Here is a 6,175-nt window from a genome sequence, read left to right on the forward strand (position 1 = left end):
TGAAGTAAAGACTTCAAAGACACATAAGGATTACTTTATACTAGTTTACATTTTACTGGACACTGTAAAAACAAAAAGTTTGAAAGAGTTAACAAGTATTTTTGACTTGATAAACATCAGTGGCCTCCAAAAAACACTGACCTTTACGAACCTCTGGATAACGTAACGTAACGTAACGGTAATCATGATGTAACTATAGATCTGAAAAATAAGATAACGGCTCATTGAAATATTAAATAATATTAAATATATTAAATAGGTATTATATAAAGCTTCACCTTGTCAAAAAGGTCAAAAAAGACATTTTTGAAGAGTTTTTTTTTTAAACGTTCAATCTCGTTTAGTGGTAAATTGCTGAAAAATCAATAACTGAAAAATTGAAAGAATAATCGTGAGAGCTATTTCAGCCCATTACTTTCACACTCGGCTTCACTTTCGCAGTGGAACTTCTTCGTCCTTTTCTTATTCAGCTACAACATTATCATTGAGTGTTTTCAGTGTCTGAACATTTTTGTGTAAAATTAACAAATACGCTGATCTTGTGCACTTGTTTGCTCGTGTTGTTCATGTTGGTTTGTTTTTGTTTTTTTCAGTTCTCATTCATTACTTCAAATGTGTTAAATCCAACATTGGACTCAACAGATGCAGGAAATACATGAACACAGTACACAGCAGGTTACAGAAAATAACTTATTTTTATTTGAGTTGCGACTCCGAGGCGTTGGAGTGCAGTGTTTACAGTCTTTGTTTGCAGTAAGTTGTCCCATCCACAGCTAATTTTTTTTTTACTCAAAATTGAAGAAAAAAAAAGTTTACTTTTACAAACACATCTGTTTAGCTCATTATATTTGCAAAGTTCAGTATTTTTGTCAGGACACAATTTTTATACTTCTACTAACTCCTGTTTTACTTCTTATCAAGAAAAATCCCTGAAAAATGTTTTTTACAGCAAAATACCAAAAAAGGAGAGACTAAAGTTTTCATGAAGTTTTTCTGTACACATCGAAGCATGTTCTGTTTCACCGTCCTGAAAGTTGGATTTGCGTTTACAGTTCTTCACAGCACCAAAGCAGTTTAGGAGGATTTGTTGAAATCTCGTCGTAGGAGAGGGGGGTAGATTTTCTCCACGTGCTCCATCACCGTTGAGTTCTTGACGTAGATTTTCTCCACGTGCTCCATCACCTTGACTTTAACTTGATACAAATATTTTTTTTTTCCTCTGTGTTAATGTCACATGACGACGCTCCAGCTCTTCACCTCGGCTCTGCACACACTCCAGGTGAATCCAGGTGTTTTCCAGAAAGTGAAATATTAGCAAATAATATTTATTGTTCTGGTCGTTGTTTATTGAGCATTTTATGTCAGTTTAAAAACCATCATCATAAATCCCCTGTACGCTTTCTAAATGCAATAAAGCTTTCAAATGTATATCATGGGCAAAAGGCTGTGTTCCAACTTCCACCGTGTTTTTTTTTTTTTGTGACTAAATGCAGTGATTATTAAACTGATAAGTTAATAGTCATCAACAGGTTATAGTAAGTTATAGTTTAGTGTAACCCAAAGCTCTGCAACCTGTGGTTCCTCAGCCACATGCGACTGTTTAGCCAAGTTAGCTCCCAGCAATACATCTGATTTATCCTGACACTGATAAATCAGACTGTTATTTTATAACATTATATATAGAGTTAAAGCAGTTTTACATGACACACTAACTTACCCACTTTCTTGCCAACAGCAAACGTTTGTCACATGTGATGTGAAGTCTTTTAAAAGCAAAATTTAGATTTGATTTTCTGGAGTCCCACCATAATTGATGATGTCAAGGATGACAAAAAGGGGGCGCTGCAGAACCAGTTTGGTCCCTCCACGAATATTTACATTTTGCAGGTGGAATTTTTACTTAAAGTTTTCTACCCATACTCAGAAACTTCACTTTTTTTTACATTTTGCAGGTGGAATTTTTACTTACCCAACGTTTTCTACCCATACTCAGAAACTTTATTTTAAACTATTTTTCTGTACTTTGTAATGAGTTTTTTTTCGCTGATTAATATAATTAGCCAAATAAAGAAAACATATTTTAATAAATATATTTATTTTTCTTTACAAAACACAATTTTACGTTACTTCTTTTTGCAGGAGCCGAGCCATAAGAACCGGCTCTCTGTGTTTCCCATCACCAATCGGTGGAGTTGTTTACTGTTTACCAACAGGACTCTGCTGCTGCTTCCGTTTCATCATGTGCCTTTTCATTAACTCCCACTGTGTTGTTAGTGTGTTTAAGGTCATTACTTCACTGTTTATGGTCTCTTTCCTCTGTGCGTCCCCTGAGTTACCCCCCTCCTCCCCCCCATCCTTCATCCCTCCTCTCCACCGTCCCAAGTTTCCTCCTCCAAACTAACTTGTCCCTCTGGGTCTGTCAAATCCCAGTTGGCCGAGGAGCAGCGGGGGTGGGCAGCGGCTCCCTCCCTGTAATGAACTCCACAGGGACTGCTGTTCAGTTTCATCACGGCAGAAATTGCTCCCATGGAGCCGTGAACACAGTGAAAACAAACAAAAGTAAATATCTGGAATAAATACATAAGTTGTTTGCTGCTTCCCAGCGTGGAAGGCCTCGTCCTCCACGGCCGCTCCGGTTTGAACGTGTTGATATTTACGGCGGTAAAGTTCAAGAAAGTGGCTGTGCCTTTGAGCCAACAATTAAAAACATTAGGTTAGGAAATAATGAAATAAATCAAATGTAGCAAATATCTAATTTAATATTGAAATATCTATATTTTTTCACTGTTAGTGGCCCTACCTCTAAAATTAGTCCACCTTGTGGTGAAATGTCTTCACTACACTTTTCTGTCGGTTTCTTTGACCAGAAACTGAAATAATTTCATTCCTAAAATCTTCTGATTCTAATCCAAACTTTTTCGTCCAACTGTTACTGAATCCACTGATACAAACGTCTGGAGGGAAAACTTGTCTAATGATCAGGTTTCATGGTCTTCAAAGAATTAGCACATTCCCATTAAAACACGTCATTATTTAAGTTTTAAAGTTGCAAAAAATGTATTTGTCGACCAAAACTAAATCCAATGATCACAATTTTTTAATCGTCCTTTTTTTAGTTAGCATTTCCTCCCCTCTCAAGTTGGTCTGGCTCCCCCCAGAGGTGACCCTTTGAAAATCGCCGATCTAGTTTCTTGCCAAAAATCACTAAAACTGGTCAAAGTTAGAAGACAAAAAAATAAATGTTATTTTGTGTTGTAATGTAATCATGTGTTTTTTGGTTGTTTCTTGTTTTTCCAAGTCGGTGAAGTTGTGCGTGAACTGCGCTAACGGAGCTGATCGTTTGTCTCAGGTGATGTAAATGTTCAGAGACAGAAAAATTAGGCCATTCCAGAGGACAGGGACTTCATCTTCTTTCCTCTGTATTTGTTTTGTTTTTCAACACCAGTATTATCATTTTCATACATATATATATATAGTAGTTTGTGGCACACACACGCCACGCTCACCAGTGATAGAAGAATCACCAGGGAACAGCAGCCCGGTCCTCTTCATCACTCCACGGCTGCCATTCTCTGAACCCGAGTTTCTTAAAACAGGTTAAACTCATATTTAGATTGAAACTGTTGTCTTGTTCTGCTCTGGTTTCAGGTTAGAATATTTGTCAGCGGCTGATCTCCAGGGAGGAACACTGTGAGGTTGGGGTAGAGAAAGACAGCGCCTGCAGTCATTTATCAGTTGGGAGCGACACGCAGCAGGCCGCAACCGGCGTCACTCATCAGCTCCGCTCCTGACGCACTAACATATGTGCAGGCGGAGTACACGCCACACATAATAAGCATGTGTACACAAAAACACACTGTAATTATGAGTGTCTCTAACTCTGCGTGGCCTTAATCTGCAGCCACCGGGCCAGCACAGGGGGGGGACGGGAAAGTACAAGCAGCCCGCAGCGAGCAGGGGCAAAATAAAAGCCGAGTGGCAGAGTGAACCCATCGGGGGCTCTTAAAAGGCTGGTGCTGTTTCCCCCCCCTCCTCTGTCCAGCAGCACTGAAGACCTTTAGAAAACACCGTCCCCAGAAAAGGAAGTGGAAGTCGTCACTGCAGCCCCGCCTTCCTGAGCTGGAGTTTAAACAAACTGTAAACCATTGGAAACAAATGCCGTCTTAAAGTTGTTCAAAAGAAACCTGATCCTGAGAGGAAGACTTTACAGGTGGCACACACACACACACACACACACACACCCTGCAGCTTTTACTTTGGGAGACTGAGGTCACCACACTCCCTCTTTCTCCTAGTTGTAAATGGAGAAAGAAGTAAAAGGTCCGTGTGCTCGATCAGGGGGACTATAGTACTACATATTTATAAAGCAGTACAAATGAAATATATATATATATATATATATATATATATATATGGCACATTTGGGTTTAAAATATATCCTAATCTTTTAAAAACGTGTGAATTCACAGCCAACAACCGTTTCAACAAACTGAATCTTAGTTCTGGTCCCACCTTTTTATGAAAACTATTACTAATTGTTTAGTTTGTTCGTTAGCTCGACTCTTTGTCAGTAGAAACCATAAACTGTGGAAAAAACATTTTTTTTGTGTAAAGTAAAGGATCCTTTATGAATTTTTCTTTCTGAACTCTACAACATTCAGAGCTGGTTCATGAAGAACTCGACTCGACCACAGTGTCAAACTCTGTTGTCTTTTCATTCTTATTTTGACTACAGTACAGGAAACAGTTGAAACTCAAACTCAGGTTGAATGTTGAAATAAATTAAAGTACTTTCATAGGAACAGATGAGCTGATTAGCATATGCTAATTTCCCCATTAAAACACAGCAGTACTATGCAGATATCTATGTAGATCAGAATGACGACACACTGGTATTTTTATTTCTGTATTAATGACACTTGTGTCACATTTTATAATCAAACGACATCTGACAAATGCTGCTTTTTCTTTTTCTTTTTTTTTTCTTTTTTTTTTTGATGATTAACATCAGGAATGTTTTCGGTCTCTCCTTCGTTCCCATCATATGTCAGACTTCCAGGAGGATTTCCTTCACTGTCAGACACACACATGTTTTCAGATGTAGTAAAATAAGCACTCTGGCCGTAAACTTGCCACCGAGCTGTCCCTAAATAACCACATCTGTCAGCTGGACTTAAACAGACCCTAAAGAGTCACTTTTAAAGATGAAGGCTCCTCGCCCGCAGCACATGCACTCAGTCAGGGGAAAGTTCCGGTTTCTGCCATGAAAAGATGAAAAGTCCACATGGGGAGAGGAAACTCCCCCGTCTGAAGGGGGAGAAAATGGTATTTGTGTTTAGAATTTAAAAATTATTTAAATATAAATCTGGATATAAATTCCAGGACTGAAAAATTAACAAAAGCGTTGTTGGGTAAATCGTACGGTGATGATCTTATTCCTATAGACTGTTTATAAAAAGTGGGTAGAGGTATGTGCCTGCAGACAATAGTGACTCCACAGATCTGATAACCTTAGTCCTTTATTATGTTCCACAACAGCAAAATAATAATGTATTTTATATTGGATCTGCAGTCATGTAATGGTAACACTCACTCTGTCCATTAAGTTTTCTTTCTTTCTTTCTTTTCTTTTATCTTTATTCTAAGTTTCTACTACAGGATACTTTTCAACATTCAGCTTCATATATTTCATCTTTTACAACATTTCTTGCGTATTAACGTAGACTTCTCTTTGTGTTTTTATCCTCCACTCTCGAGCTGTTAGCACGAGAGGCTAAAAACAACTAGCTGAGAAGGCTTTTGCCTTTGACTCGCTCTCTTGAAATCTGTAGATAATTTCCCTCTTCTCTGTGTCAGGACTGAGCATGTGTGGCAAATTTGCAGCGGTGTTGTCGTCCTATAAAGTCAGTAAAACCACTGTCTTTGAAGATGTGTTGCACTAGCTCACGTTAGCTGGTTTTAGCTCACATGCTAACGGCTCTCTTGGGGGCAAACGTTCTGCGTTGATGATGTTGTCTGCTTAGGTATCTGGTGTAATATCCGTGTGAGGGTTGTGTCGGACTTTGACCTTGGACCGTGGACTTTTCCGTACTACAGTAAACCTGCGCCCCCTGTGGAATGTTCTCTCCCACGCCGTTATTGAACCAGTAGCCTATTGGAGCAGAAGTCAGCAGGA

The sequence above is a fragment of the Cynoglossus semilaevis genome, chromosome 2 (assembly GCF_000523025.1).
Source record: "Cynoglossus semilaevis isolate Cse_v1.0 chromosome 2, Cse_v1.0, whole genome shotgun sequence".
Lineage (NCBI taxonomy): Eukaryota > Metazoa > Chordata > Actinopteri > Pleuronectiformes > Cynoglossidae > Cynoglossus > Cynoglossus semilaevis.